Source organism: Anolis sagrei, chromosome 1 (genome assembly GCF_037176765.1).
Source record: "Anolis sagrei isolate rAnoSag1 chromosome 1, rAnoSag1.mat, whole genome shotgun sequence".
Classification (NCBI taxonomy): domain Eukaryota; kingdom Metazoa; phylum Chordata; class Lepidosauria; order Squamata; family Dactyloidae; genus Anolis; species Anolis sagrei.
Window position 1 is genome coordinate 332,274,564 of NC_090021.1, and position 16,082 is coordinate 332,290,645.

Here is a 16,082-nt window from a genome sequence, read left to right on the forward strand (position 1 = left end):
GTTCTGACTCAGCCCCCTTTGGCCTTTCCTTTCCTCTCTTTCTCATCTCGGAATGTTGGGTTTGAGGCTGGCCAATCAGAGACCATATGCAAATTTCCTTCTGTCATGCCCCGTTTCTGCCATGAACCCTCTTCTCCACCAGGGGCTCCTATTGAAGCTGCCCAATCAGAGACCATATGCAAATAGCACCACAGCGGCAGCCAATCCGAATGTTGGAACTTTCAGGCTGGCCAATCAAAAAGCTGCCACATATTCCTCCCTCCATCCTCCCTACGTCTGCCCTCCGTCGCATACAAACTTTGACTTTTATTATATATATAGATATAGACTAGCTTGGGGACCCGGCGCTGCCCGGGTTATTTTAAAAGGGTATTGTTTGTTTTTGGATTAGAGAAAGGAATTGTATATCAAGGTTGGTCTTTATCAGTTATTTATATGGCTCGCAGTGGTCTCAGGAAGTTAGTGAAGGTACTGTGAGTCCTATCGTCTGTGGTCCATCATCCTCCAAACTGCACCAGGATGGAGAGAGGGTCATGGAGGCTCTGTGTGCTAAGTTTGGTCTTGATCAGTCATTGGATGAGGGTCACAGCAGTCTCAGAAAATGAGTTAAGGTACTGCAAGTCCCATCATCCATAGTCTCCCTCTACATCACCAGAATGTTGAGTTGGCCATGGGGGCTCTCTGTGCCAAGTTTGGTCTTTATTGGTATTTGGATGAATGTCACGGTGGTTTCAGGAAGTGAGTGAAGGTACTGCAAGTCCCATCATCCATTGTCCATCCTCCTCCAAACAGCACCAGGATGTAGAGTCTCTCATGGGGGCTCTGTGTGCCAAGTTTGGTCTTGATTGGTCATTAGATGAGGGTTGCAGCAGTCTTGGGAAGTGAGTGGAGGTACTTGAAATCCCATCATCCATAGTCTGTTCTCCCCAAACCTCACCAGAATGTTGAGTTGGCCATGGGGGTTCTGTGTGCCAAGTTTGGTCTTCATCAGTCATTGGATGAGGGTCTCAGTAGTTTCACTAAGTGAGCGAAGGAATTGCAAGTCCCACCGTACATGGTGCATCATCCTCCAAACCACACCAGGATGTAGAGTGCATCATGGAGACCCAGTGTGCCAAGTTTGGTCCTTATCGAAAATTGGATGATGGTTGCAGTGGTCTCAGGAATTGAGCGAAGAGACTGCAAGTCCCATAATCCATGCTCGATCCACAGTCAAACCACACCATGGCGTAAAGTGGGTAATGAGAGGTCTATGTGCCAAGTTTGGTGTTGTTCAGTCATTGTTGAGGGTCGCAGCAGTCTCGGAAAGCGAGTAGAGGTACTTCAAGTCCCATCATCCATGGTATTCCCTACTCCAAAACGCAGTAGGATGTAGAGTGGGTCATGGGAGCTCTGTGTGCCAAGTTTGGTTTTGTTCGGACATTAGATGAGGGTTGCAGCAGTCTTGGGAAGAGAGTGGAGGTACTTGAAGTCCTATCATCCATGGTCTGTCCTCCTCGAAAGTACACCAGGATGTAGAGTGGGTCATGGGGACTCTGTGTGCCAAGTTTGGTCTTGATCAGTCATTGGCAAGGGTCTCAGTGGTCTCAGGAAGTGAGTGAAGTGACTGCAAGTCCCATCATCCATTGTCAAATTCTTCCAAACCACACCAGGATGTAGAGTGGGTTATGTGGGCTCTCTGTGTAAATTGTGGTCCTGATCCATCATTGTTGGCAGTTATAATGGTTTTAGGAAGGGAGTGCAGGTATTGCAAGTCCCATCGTCCATGGTGCATCTTCCTCCAAGTTGCACCAGGACGTAAAGTGGGTCATGAGAGGTCTATGTGCCAAGTTTGGTCCTGATCAGTCATTGGATGAGGTTAACAGCGGTCTCAGAATGTGAGTGATGGTACTGCAAGTCCCATCATCCATGGTTGCAGTAGGATGTCGAGTCGGTCTTGCAGGCTCTGTGTGCCAAATGTGGTCTGTATTGGTAATTGCCTGACCCAGCCCCCTCTGGCCTTTTTCCTTTCCTCTCTTTGTCATCTCGGAATCTTGGAATTGAGGCTGGCCAATCAGAGACCTTATGCAAATTTCCTTCTCATGTCCCCGCTTCTGTCATAAACTCTTTTCTCCACCAGGGGCTCCTCTTGAAGCTGGCCAATCAGAGACCATATGCAAATAGCACCGCTGCCCAGCCAATCGAAATCTTGGAATTTTCTCATGTCCCCGTTTCTGTCATGAACTCTTTTCTCCACCAGGGGCTCCTCTTGAAGCTGGCCAATCAGAGACCATATGCAAATAGCACCGCTGCCCAGCCAATCGGAATCTTTGAACTTTCAGGCTGGCCAATCAGAGACCACAGTGGCAGCCAATCAGAAAGCGAGCACATACACCGCCACACTTTTGTCCTCAACATACAAGTTTTGACTTTTATTATATACTAGCTTGGGGACCCGGCGTTGCCCGGGTTATTAGAGAAAGTGGGTAATGGCGGTTCTGTATGCCAAGTTTGGTCTTTATTGGTCTTTGGATAACGGGTGCATTGTTTTCAGGAAGTGAGTGAAGGTACTTGAAGTCCCATCATCCATGGCCCATCCTCCTACAAACAGCAGCAGGATATAGAGTGGGTCATGGGGGCTCTGTGTGCCACGTTTGGTCTTTATCACTCATTAGATGAGGGTGGCAGTGGTGTCAGTAAGTGAGTGAAGGTACTGCAAGTCCCATCATCCAAAGTCCATCCCCTTTCAAACTGCAGCAGGATGTAGAGTGGATCATGGGGGCTCTGTGTGCCAAGTGTGGTCTTGATTGGTCATTAGAAGAGGGTTGCAGCAATCTTCGGAAGGGAGTGGAGGTACTTGAAGTCCCATCATCCATGGTCTGTCCTCCTCCAAACTGCACCAGGATGTAGAGTGGGTCATTGAAGCTCCATGTGCCAAGTGTAGTCTTGATTAGTCATTGGCGAGGGTCTCAGTGGTTTCAGGAAGTGAGCAAAGGTACTGCAAGTCCCATCATCCATCTCCAAAGTTTTCCAAACAACACCAGGACGTAACGTGGGTCATGAGAGGTCTATGTGCCAAGTTTGATCTTGATCCGTCATTGGATGAGGTTTGCAGAGGTCTCAGAATGTGAGTGAAGGTACTGGAAGTTCCATCATCCATGGTCCACCCTTCTCCAAAACTGCACCTGAATGTAGAGTGCGTCATGGAGACTCAGTGTGCCAAGTTTGGTATTTATTGGAATTTGGATTAGGGTTGCAGTGGTCTGATGAATAGAGCAATGGTACTGCAAGTCCCATAATCCATGGTCCATCCCCGGCCAAACCACACCAGGACGTAAAGTGGGCCATGAGAGGTCTATGTGCGAAGTTTGGTCCTGATCAGTCATTGGATAAGGTTAACAGCGGTCTCAGAATGTGAGTGGTGGTACTGCAAGTCCCATCATCCATGGTTCATCCTCCTCCAAACTGCAGTAGGATGTAGAGTGGGTGATGGAGGGCTCTGTGTGCCTATTTCGGTCTGTATTGGGAATGTTCTGACCCAGCCCCCGGCCTTTCCTTTCCTTTCTTTGTCATCTCGGAATGTTGGATTTGAGGCTGGCCAATCAGAGACCATATGCAAATTTCCTTCTCATGTCCCCGTTTTTGCCATGAACTCTTTTCTCCACCAGGGGCTCCTCTTGAAGCTGGCCAATCAGAGACCATATGCAAATAGCACCACAGTGGCAGCCAATCAGAACGCTGCCACATACACTTCTGCCCTCCACACTTCCTCTGTCCTATACAAACACTCTTCTTTATTATATACTAGCTTGGGGACCCGGCGCTGCCCGGGTTATTAGAGAAAGTGGGTAATGGCGGTTCTGTATGCCAAGTTTGGTCTTTATTGGTCATTGGATAACGGCTGCATTGTTTTCAGGAAGTGAGTGAAGGTACTTGAAGTCCCATCATCTATGGTCCACCCTCCTCCAAACAGCAGCAGGATATAGAGTGGATCATGGGGGCTCTGTGTGCCAAGTTTGGTCTTTATCAGTCATTAGATGATGGTGTCAGTGGTGTCAGTGAGTGAAGGTACTGCAAGTCCCATCATCCAAAGTCCATCCTCTTTAAAACTGCACCAGGATGTAGAGTGGGTCATTGGAGCTCGATGTGCCAAGTTTAGACTTGATTAGTCATTGGCGAGGGTCTCAGTGGTCTCAGGAAGTGAGCAAAGGTACTTCAAGTCCCATTATCCATCTCCAATTTTTTCCAAACAACACCAGGACCTAAAGTGGGTCATGAGAGGTCTATGTGCCAAGTTTGGTCTTGATCCGTCATTGGATGAGGTTTGCAGAGGTCTTAGAATGTGAGTGAAGGTACTGGAAGTTCCATCATCCATGGTCAACCCTCCTCCAAAACTGCAGCAGGATGTAGAGTGGGTCATGGGGGCTCTGTGTGCCAACTTTGGTCTTGATTGGTCATTAGATGAGATTGCAGCAGATTTTGGGGAGTGGAGGTACTTGAAGTCCCATCATCCATGATCTGTCCTCCTCCAAATGCACCAGGATGTAGAGTGGGTCACTGGAGCTCCATGTGCCAAGTTTAGTCTTGATTGGTCATTGGCGAGGGTCTCAGTGGTCTCAGGAAGTGAGTAAAGTGACTGCAGGTCCCATCATCCATTGTCAAATTCTTCCAAACCGCACCAGGATGTAGAGTGGGTCATGCTGGGTCTCTGTGTAAATTGTGGTCCTGATCCATCATTGTTGGCAGTTGTAATGGTCTTAGGAAGGGAGTGCAGGTATTGCAAGTCCCATCATCCATGGTGCACCCTCCTTCAAACTGCACCTGGATGTAGAGTGCGTCATGGTGTCTCCGTGTGCCAAGTTTGGTATTTATTGGTAATTGGATGAGGGTTGCAGTGGTCTGAAGAATTGAGCAATGGCACTGCAAGTCCCATAATCCACGGTCCATCCCCGGCCAAACCACACCAGGACGTAAAGTGGGTCATGAGAGGTCTATGTGCGAAGTTTGGTCCTGATCAGTCATTAGATGAGGTTAACAGTGGTCTCAGAATGTGAGTGATGGTACCCCAAGTCCCAACATCCATGGTTCATCCTCCAAACTGTAATAGGATGTAGAGTGGGTCATGGGGGCTCTGTGTGCCAAGTCTGGTGTGTATTGGTAATTTTCTGACCCAGCCCCCTCTGGCCTTTTCCTTTCTTCTCTTTGTCATCTCGGAATCTTGGAATTGAGGCTGGCCAATCAGAGACCATATGCAAATTTCCTTCTCATGTCCCCGTTTCTGTCATGAACTCTTTTCTCCACCAGGGGCTCCTATTGAAGCTGGCCAATCAGAGACCATATGCAAATAGCACCACAGCGGCAGCCAATCAGAACGCTGGCACATACTCCTCCCGCCACACTTTTGTCCTCCGCATACAAGTTTTGACTTTTATTATATACATAGATATAGATATAGATATAGATAGAGAGAAAGAGAAATATTTCATAAATCCAAATTTTCCATAATTCCATATTTATCTCCTTTCTCTTGTGCTTAGCTGCCTCTCTCTCCCGCACCCCTCCCTTAGGAACAGCTTAGCTATTTATTTTAATATCTACTGCCATCCATGCGGAACATATTTTTAATTGTATTTATCAGTTCCTTGTTCCCTTCTATGCCATTCACATAATCAACTGTTTTTTGCCAGTTCCTAATCCATACATCTTCATTACCCTCTATATTCTTTCCCATGCAAAATCAGACATCCTATAATCTACTGTATATTGTTTCTGCTTTCAGACTTTCCACTTTTGTATCTCTTCCCAACCCTACATTATTATTTCTTGTATAGCTTTAATAAGTGCTTTGTTAAAGATTCTGCTGGAGCATGCAAGGAATCAGTGAGTGAGTGTGTATGTCAACTGTAAAATAAGATGCATGAAGCTGATTGGTTGGGCAATGCCTGGGGAGCAAGCTGAACCTGGGACTTTTGAATACTGTTACGTTTTTGTTCAGACTAGAGCTATGCAGATGCTCAGAGAGATGAAGAAAAAAAGACTGATTTGCCTTTGGCTGCTGAAAGAAGGTTTCTCATATGGACAAAGAGATACCATTTTAAATCTCTCTAAAAGGCAATATGTGAGTTGGTGCAACTGACATATGTTGTTCTGAACCAAAAAGAGTAAACTACTTGTTCTTTGTATTGTCGAAGGCTTTCATGGCTGGAATCACTAGGTTCTTGTGGGTTTTTTTCGGGCTATAGAGCCATGTTCTAGAGGCATTTCTCCTGACGTTTCACCTGCATCTATGGCAAGCATCCTCAGAGGTAGTGAGGTCAGACCTCACTACCTCTGAGGATGCTTGCCATAGATGCAGGTGAAACGTCAGGAGAAATGCCTCTAGAACATGGCTCTATAGCCCGAAAAAACCCACAAGAACCTACTTGTTCTTTACTGTTCACCTGTGTGCTATATTTTCTTTCACTGGCAAGGCAGTATGTAGGCTGATCAAATGTGAACTACACGTGCTTTATTTTACATTACGCCACAGATTTTTCCTCCTTAGCTAGTTTTATATTTTTTATATTTTGTGTTATACATCTTTTATGATTCCAGATCAGATATTTCCCCATAGAATCATACAGTTGGAAGAGACCTCAGGAGCCATCCAGTCCAACCCCATTCTGCAAGAAGAAGGAAAATCTAATTCAAAACATCCCCAACAGATGGCCATCTGGCCTCTGTTTAAAAGCCTCCAAAGGACCCTCCACCACACTCGGGGGCAGAGAGTTCCACTGCTGAACAGCTCTCCCAGTTAGGAAGTATTTCCTAATGTTCAGGTGGAATCTCCTTACCTGTAGTTTGAAGCCATTGTTCCATTGCACCCTACTCTCCAGGGCAGCAGAAAACAAGCTTACACCTTCCTCCCTATGACTTCCCCTCACATATTTATACATGGCGCTCATCATGTCTCCTCTCAGCCTTCTCTTCTGCTTGCTAAACATGCTCAGCTCCTCATAGGACTTGTTCTCTAGACCCTTGATCATTTTACTCGCCCTCCTCTGGACACATTCCAACTTATCAACATCTCCCTTCAATTGTCGTGCCCAGAATTGAACACTGTGTGAGTCCAGGTGTGGTCTGAGCAAGGCAGAATAGAGGGCTAGCATGACTTCCCTGGATCTAGACACTTGATTCCTATTTATTCAGGCCAAAATCCCATTGACTTTTTAAACATTATTGGCTCATGTTTAACTTTTTGTCCATGGAGACGCCAAGATCTTTTTGACACGTACTGCTGTTGAGCCAGATGTCCTCCATTCAGTATCTTTGCAGTTCATTTTTTTCTGCTTACGTGGAGTATCTTGCATTTGTCTCTGTCGAACTTCATTTTATTAATTTTGGTCCATCAACTCTTTAATCTGTTTTGAATCCTGCTCCTGTCCTCTGGAGTATTGGCTATCCCTCCCAATTTGGTGTCATCTGCAAACTTGATGATCCTGCCTTCTAACCCTTCATCTAAGTCATTAATAAAGATGTTGAACAGGACCGGGACCAGGACAGAACCCTGCTTATGGCACTCCATTCAATATATTATTGAATTTTTTGGTGCTATTTCTGACCACATTTCTCTCTGGAGATATTTTCCGATGCAAGAAGGAAGAGATAGTTATGTGATCCTTCCTCTGAAACAGCATGACCAAGAGAAACATTAAGCACATTTGCAAGAACAGGTGTATGATGCTCTTAAAACAGGAATAATCCTGCCACTGATGATGGATTTTAGGAGCTGAAATCCAAAACCTCTGGAGGACTCAAGGCTTAGAAGTACTGCTTTAGGGATGATGGATGCGGAAGAAGGAGAAAGAGGAGAAAGCAGAGTTAGAGAAAGATGTAGAGGTGGAAAGTAAAGCAAAGAAGGAGAAGAGCACCCCAGCTACCTCAAGCAGAGGACAAGATTTGGCCCCATCCCCATTCCATTTACAGAAATCAGCTAAAATGACAGTAGAAAGTTACATTGTTGTTGTTGTTTTCTCCTTCTTCTTACCCGCCTCTTCCCATGTTTTTCAAGGTGAAAAACAACTACATATTAAGTTACAGCATACCCAATGAGTTCAAAACATACAACCCAGTCAAAACAACAGCTAAAAAGAACTTATAAATATTAAAATAGCAATCAATACATATTAAAACAACCAGTACATAATTTAAAATCTTAATAGGACTTCTGAAAGACAGTGATCTTTAATGCTGTTTTGAATTCAAGGCAATGTATTTAGCCATCAAAATTCTTCCAGCAGGTCATTCCACAAATTGCGGGTGGCTGAAGAAAATTTCATCTGGGTGACTATTATCAGCTGAGTCCTGACAGACCGGAGTAACTGAATTCTGGAAGACCAAGTGTCTGGCTGATTTAACAAGAGGAAGTGACCCATATGGGTAACCTGGACCCCCACCGTTTAGTACTAGTAATTGAACAGGTACTCCACCAGATGAGTTTAAGGGCCCTTCAACACAGCCCTATATCCCAGAGTATCAAGACAGAAAATCCCACAATATCTGACAGCCCTTCCACACAGCCCTGTATCCCAGAATATCAAGGCGGAAAATCCCACAATATCTGCTTTGAACCAGGTTATCTGAGTCCACACTGCCATATATTCCAGCTCAAAGCAGATAATGTGGAATTTTCTGTCTTGATATTCTGGAATACAGGGCTGGGTGGAAGGGCCCTGAGTGTGGACTCAGATAACCCAAGGCCCTTTATTCCAGAATATCAAACAGAAAATCCTGGATTAAGATAACCCAGTTCAAAGCAGATTGTTGTGGGATTTTCTGCCTTGATATCCTGGGATGTAGGGCTGTGTGGAAGGGCCCCCAGTTCAAAGCAGATATTGTGGGATTTTCTGCCTGGATGTTCTGGGATATATGGCTGTGTGGAAGGGCCCTAGGAAATCCAGAATAGGTTGTTGGCATTCATAGTTCTGTTCTTCAGTAGAGAGATACCACCAAGAAATCATAGAATCACCTCCAGTTGGAGGTCAGCTGTGACCAGCAGTGCTGTAGAATTTGAAGAGGCACGAATGGAGGGCAAAAGAGAGAAACGTGCCAAAAGGAAGGCGCATCAAGCCTGTCAGGATTTATTATGATATAATTGTGTGTTTTAAATGTAATTGTTGTATTACTAATATGGATGCCACTTCGAGTGTAATGCTATGCTGAAATGTTTATGTTGAGGCTGTGATTGAGTGACCTTAAGATAAGCTCTCTGCTGCTGAGAAAAATTAGGGAGTTAACTACTTGGAGCAGAAGAGCTAAGCATCTGCAAAAGAAATGTTTTGACTTTCAGTTTGCCTTGTCTCTGTTTCCTGTGTGTCGCTCACTGAAGATGGATGTACTTTTGCTCTGTGCTTAGTAAACTGAGTTTTCCTTGTAACCAGACGTCACCAGAGTCCATGATTTTATAGATCTGTATCTAGCTCTATAAAAGCTCTAGAGGTGGATCTAGCATTTGCTTCTGTCAAGTTGCGCCTTAGCTTGACAAAGCCAACCCTGAATGGGACCGCCTTCCACCTGGAAACCAATGCCCACACTGCGGGAGAAGATGCAGATCAAGAATAGGGCTCCACAGTCACCTACGGACCCACCACCAGTATACTGATCCTGGAAGACCATCCTGCTCGGACAACGAGGGATCACCTAAGCAAGTAAAGTAAGTATTTGGCTGTGTGGAAGGGACCCCGAAAAGAACGGCTTAAAAGAGGGCTCTCCCAGAATTTCCCACCTTAAGCAATGATCCTATTCTAAATTAAGGTTGGGTCAGCCCTCAGAAAGAGAAGAACAGAAAGAAACCTCAAGCACACTGGTTTTCAAAAACAACAATATGGAAAAGAAATATCAAGTAAGTTGGTGCCCAACATCATGAAGCACAAAGAGCACACTTAGTACTTTCTGAAATATCTGCAGGACCCAGCTTGCTGTTTTTCACTAAAGACATCAGTCTAGTGCTGTAAAATATAAATGTTTCTGTGAAATAATCCATCAAGTGGAGGCACCCACTTTTTCTGTCACCGCACCTGTACAGCCTACATGCATTTCATGCTATAGAGTGACATCTGTGTAATTGCATGGGTGTGCGCCACATCCTGCCCTCCTACGGCTCACAATGGCACAAAGGGCGGAATGTGCTCCTTCTGACAGCCAGGGCTCAGTTCCTCACCTAGGTAAAATGTCATGAGAAAAATCAGAGTTTCACTTTTCTTGCATGGCTCAGAATGCCATCGGCGCTCTGGTCCCATCCAGATTTAGTAGCAGGCTGTTTTTGAGACTCTCCAGGTATTCATGGACTCCTGTTCCCACTGTCCTCACTTGAACTGATGGGAACAGTAGGCCAGAACCCCTCCCCCCCCCCCCCCCCCCCACACACACACACACACCTTGGATTAAGGAATGAAACATTTCCTTGGGTAAGATTGCATTGTTAGTTGAGACGATATATATATGCATTGGTGCATGATTACATCTAGCACTAAAATTACCATTTACAGGGTCCATGCATAGGTCAATGAATTAATTGACTGTGTTTGGCATCCTGCTCATGAGTTACATTAATGTCTACCCCATTTACATCTTCATAACTCACCTTTTTTTATTGCTTTCTTCCTGCAATGGCCAAAAACCATTATAAACTCACTTTTGTATGCTATTTGTCTGAAACAAGGTCAGGAAGGTAATGAGGGTCTATGTATGTATTGCCAGACATATGATCATGTCATCATTTTCTAGGACCACCAAAACATCCCACGAGGTTGCCAATAATGTCTTAAAATGTATTTTATATTCACATTTCCTAATTTATTTATGTTCAAATGTATTTTTATTCACGCATGCATTTTTATCCTTCTTCCTGGTGACTAAAGCACATTGCTGTTCATTTTTCATATACAGTCAGCCTGCAACATTTGCAGGTTTAATTTTGCAGATTTGATTATTTGCAAGCTTGATTAATAAGGTTCTCGCTAGGAATATCTAGGTCAAATCACCAAATTTCAATACTCACAGTCACCATGTACAAACCACAGACTCTTACTTCCATCTATAATGTAAAAGTAGCTGTTGGTCTACCATATAGAGTCATTATAATAATTCCTAAGATAATACACTGAAGAATTAATAGAATTATAGAATCATAGAGTTCAAAGAGACCTCATGAGCCATTCAAGGGAATGGGGGATGGGGTTGACCTGGATTGCAGGTGAAAGCTGAGGAAGCTGTGGAAACGGAGGTGCCCACAACTGGTTCATCTAATTGAAGCCCTGCCAAATAAACAGTGGTACAAGAGCAAAGAGAAGAAGCTGTGTCATAGAATCATAGAGTTGGAAGAGGCCTCATGGGTCCTCCAGTCCAACCTCATTATGCCAAGAAACAGGAAATTCACATTCAAAGTACCCCCAACAGATGGCCATCCAGACTCTGCTTAAAAGAAGGAGCCCCCACCACACTCGGGGGAAGAGTTCCACTGACTGAGTTCAGGCTGACTGTAGTTTGAAGCCATTGTTCCATTGCGTCCTAGTTTCCAGGGCAGCAGAAAAAAAGCTTGCTCCCTCCTCCCTGTGACTTCTCCTCACATGTTTATTCATGGCCATTATGTATCCTCTCAGCATTCTCTTCTGAAGGCTAAACATGCCCAGCTCTTTGAGCCGCTCCTAATAGGGGTTGTTCTCCAGACCCTTCATCATTTTAGTTGCCTTTCTCTGGACGCATTTCACTTGTCAACATCTCCCTTTAATTGGGGTGCCCAGAATTGGACACAGTATTCCAGATGTGGTCTAACCAAGGCAGAATACAGAGGTAGACACCTACAAGGTCATGTGGCTGGCATGACTATATGGAGCACCGTCACCTTCCCCATGGAGTGGTACCTATTGATCTACTCACATTTGCATGTTTTCGAAATGCTAAGTTGGCAGAAGCTGGAGCTGACAGTGGAAGCTCACGCCGCTCCCCAGATTTGAACCTGTGATCTTTCGATCAACAAGCTCAGCAACTCAGTGGTTTAACTCACTGCGCCACCAAGAGCTCATATGACATTATAGATGGGGCCTTATTTACGCTTTGCCAGAGCTATCCAAAGTCCTGGATACTAGTTGGAGACTATTCAGCACCTTGGAGAGCTCTTTCAAATTCCTCTTTGATAAATGCAGTTTTATCCCTATCCTGCCCAGGGTTTTAACATTTTAACATTTTACCTCATACATCTGGCCCGCCCTCTGTGTTTCATTTTATTATGTTGATTTATATTATTTTATTGTTATTTTATTTTTTTTGTTGTAATTTATTTTCTTGTCTAATTTGTGTTTAATCATGTTGTATTGTTTTGGGCTTGGCCTCATGTTAGCCGCCCCGAGTACCCTTTGGGGAGATGGTGGTGGGTTATAAATAAATATTATTATTATTATTATTATTATTATTATTATTATTAAAATCAGTAGTCACTCCCTCAATGAATCAATCAATTTATTGTTGAAGGCTTTCATGGCCAGAATCACTGGGTTGTTGTAGGTTTTTTCGGGCTGTATGGCCATGGTCTAGAGGCATTCTCTCCTGACGTTTTGCCTGCATCTATGGCAAGCATCCTCAGAGGTAGTGAGGTCTGTTGGAACTAGGAAAAAGGGTTTATTATATATCTGTGGAATGACCAGGATGAGACAAAGGACTCTTGTCTGCTGGAGCTAGGTTTCCTCCACACAAGCATGTGGACAATTTCAACAGAAAAGAGGAAACCATGAAAATGAACAAAATCTGGCTACCAGTATTAAAAAAAACTCTAAAATTACAACAACACAACAACAGAGAGGAAACAAACAAGGACATCTAATAATCTCGCAACAAAAGTTTGCTCTAGGCACTGTCAAGCCATTATATGCTAATCAAGGCGGTCAGTTGAAACATTCACACCTAGCTCCAGAAGAAAAGAGTCCTTTGTCTCACCCTGGTCATTCCACAGGAATATAAACCCTTTTTCCTAGTTCCAACAGACCGCACTACCTCTGAGGATGCTTGCCATAGATGCAGGCAAAATGTCAGGAGAGAATGCCTCTAGACCATGGCCATATAGCCCGAAAAAACCTTCAACAACCCAATCAATCTATTGTTTGTTGGGAAAAGTCTGGGGATTTCTGAGACATTGCTTAGAGGTGATCGAGCAACTTTGTTCTGTCTGTTGCCAATAAAGCTCTCCTATCTTCTGTCCAATCTGTTCCTGGTCCCAAAAATGGAACTGACATTATAGTCACTAGCTGCCACTGGCTATAAAAGTCTTTGATGTGTTAGCTGCTATCAACTAGAAGTTATACCCTGGAGATCTGTACACTCATTATCCTTGGGAATTACGCTAATTTTGTGGGGTTGGAACACCATTTGCTGCACCATCTCAAGTGGCAAAATGTTTTGAGAAGGCTTTGCACAAACCCAAAGGGAAGATTGTGCCAAACAGATATCACACCATCCCAATTTCAGTTTTCTTAGGGAGAGAGAACACGAACGCTTATGGAACTTTCTAAAGTATTTATTTATTTATAGCTTTTCTTTTCTCCTCAGAGGCTGCAGCTCCAAATATATTTTATTTTGCTTATTTTACAGGCAGAGCATATAGAAATGTAGTAGCAGCTATTCCTATCAAGGAGAGAAGAGAATGGAGTGTTTTGACAAAGAACATGAGTTACTAAATTGCAGATACCATACAGAAACATTTTATTGCTGATCCTCTGGATGTAGGCCTAATATAAACACTTTATCTATTAATGTTTTATGAGAGGGGAAAAGTTTGCTTTCTGCTGCTCTAGAAATTAGGACATGAAGCAATGGATTCAAACCGCAGGAAAAAGGATTCCATCTAAACCAGTATTTCTCAACCTGTGAGTCCACAGATGTTTTGGCCTTCAACTCCCAGAAATCATAACAGCTGGTAAACTGGCTGGCATTTCTGGGAGTTGTAAGCCAAAACACTTAGGGACCCACAGGCTGAGAATCACTGATCTAAACATTAGGACAGTGGTTCTCAACCTGGGGTCCCCACATGTTTTTGGCCTTCAACTCCCAGAAGTCCTAACAGCTGGTAAACTGGCTGGGATTTCTGGGAGTTGTAGGGCAAAACACCTGGGGACCCACAGGTTGAGAACCACTGCATTAGGAAGAACTTCATGATGGTAATTGCTATCCTGCAATGGAATACACTGCCTGGGATCAACATCTCTGGAGGTTTTTAAGCAGAGGCTGGATGTCCACTTATCAGGAGTGCTTTCATTGTGTATTCCTGCAAGGGAGAAGGCTGAAGAAGAGAAGGCTGAAGAAGAGAAGGCTGAGAGGAGATATGATAGCCATGTATAAATATGTGAGAGGAAGCCACAGAGAGGAGAGAGCAAGCTTGTTTTCTGCTTCCTTGGAGACTAGGACGCGGAACAATGGCTTCAAACTACAAGAGAGGAGATTCCATCTGAACATGAGGAAGAACTTCCTGACTGTGAGAGCCATTCGGCAGTGGAACTCTCTGCCGCGGAGTGTGGTGGAGGCTCCTTCTTTGGAAGCTTTTAAGAAGAGGCTGGATGGCCATCTGTCAGGGGTGATTTGAATGCAATATTCCTGCTTCTTGGCAGGGGGTTGGACTGGATGGCCCATGAGGTCTCTTCCAACTCTTTGATTCTATGATTCTATGGAGAAGGTTGAACTAGATGGCCCTTTGTGGTATTTCCCAACTATAGATAAAGGTTTTCCTCTGCCATTAAGTCTAGTCATGTCCAACTCTGGGGAATGGTGCTCATCTCAATTTCTAAACTGAAGAGCCAGCATTGTCCATAGACACCTCCAAGGTCATGTGGCCAGCATGCCTGCATGGAGCACCGTTACCATTCCGCCTGAGTGGTACCTATTGATCTACTCACATTTGCATGTTTTCAAACTGCTAGGTTGGCAGAAGCTGGGGCTGCCAGCAGGAGCTCACGCCGCTCCCTGGATTTCAGCCTGCGACCTTTCGGTCAACAAGTTCAGCAGCTCAGCAGTGTAACCCACTGCACCACTGGGGGCTCCAACTATATGGTTCCATGATTCAAGTCATTTCAGATTTCTATGATTATTGCTGTCGTCATTATTATTATTATTTACTTTATTTATATCCCACCTTTCTCCCCTTAGGACTCAAGGCAGCTATGCCAAACAGTTGATTCAATCCCATGATTCGATAGTACTGAACCATGGCAGATAAAGTGGTGTCAACTTGCATTAAATCTGCAATGTAGATGGACCCTTAATAGGTATTTATAGTATTAGGTGTTTGACAGCTTGTATAACCCCTGCTGGAATATACTAATCCATATACAGTAGAGTCTCGCTTATCCAACCTTCACATATCCAATGTTCTGTATTATCCAACACCATCTGCCTCCTGCCCGAATCCACAGCTGTTTCAATACATTGCAGTTTTTTGGCACTAAATTGGTAAATACAGTAATTACTACATAGCATTACCATGTATTGAACTACTTTTACTGCTGATTTGTTGTTAAAAAATGATATTTAGGTGCTTAATTTGTAAAATCATAATGTAATTTGATGTTTAATAGGCTTTTCCTTAATCCCTCCTTATTATCCAACATTTTTGTTTATCCAACATTCTGCCAGCCCATTTATGTTGGATAAGCAAGACTCTACTGTATGTATGTATGTATGTATGTATGTATATATATATATATAGAGAGAGAGAGAGAGAGAGAGAAGAGTGGGTTCTGTAGTTTGCTCAAGTACTTGGAATATATTTTATTTATTTATTTATTTATTTATTTATTTCGAACACTTGTACCCTGCCCTTCTCAACCCCCTGGGGGACTCAGGGCGGCTTCCAATTTGATGCCACAATAAATATATAATAAAATACATAATAAAACAAGCAAGCAATTTTAAATAGTTAAAAACATTAACAATACAATTTAAATATTGTTATTGTCATTGTCCACTTAATTATCCGAAGGCCTGGTCCCACATCCAGGTTTTTCTATATGGATCAGAGATCTATCTGCCAGAGATCTCTGATCCAAATATAAGTACATGAGAAAACTACAGAACTTGGGATT

General features: G+C 43.8%; 1 protein-coding gene across 1 annotated transcript in view; it reads right to left on the reverse strand.

The window, feature by feature from the left end:
* Nucleotides 1-16,082, reverse strand: part of PRKCH (protein kinase C eta) — a 141,353-nt gene that overhangs the window by 99,753 nt on the left and 25,518 nt on the right. The window lies entirely within an intron of this gene.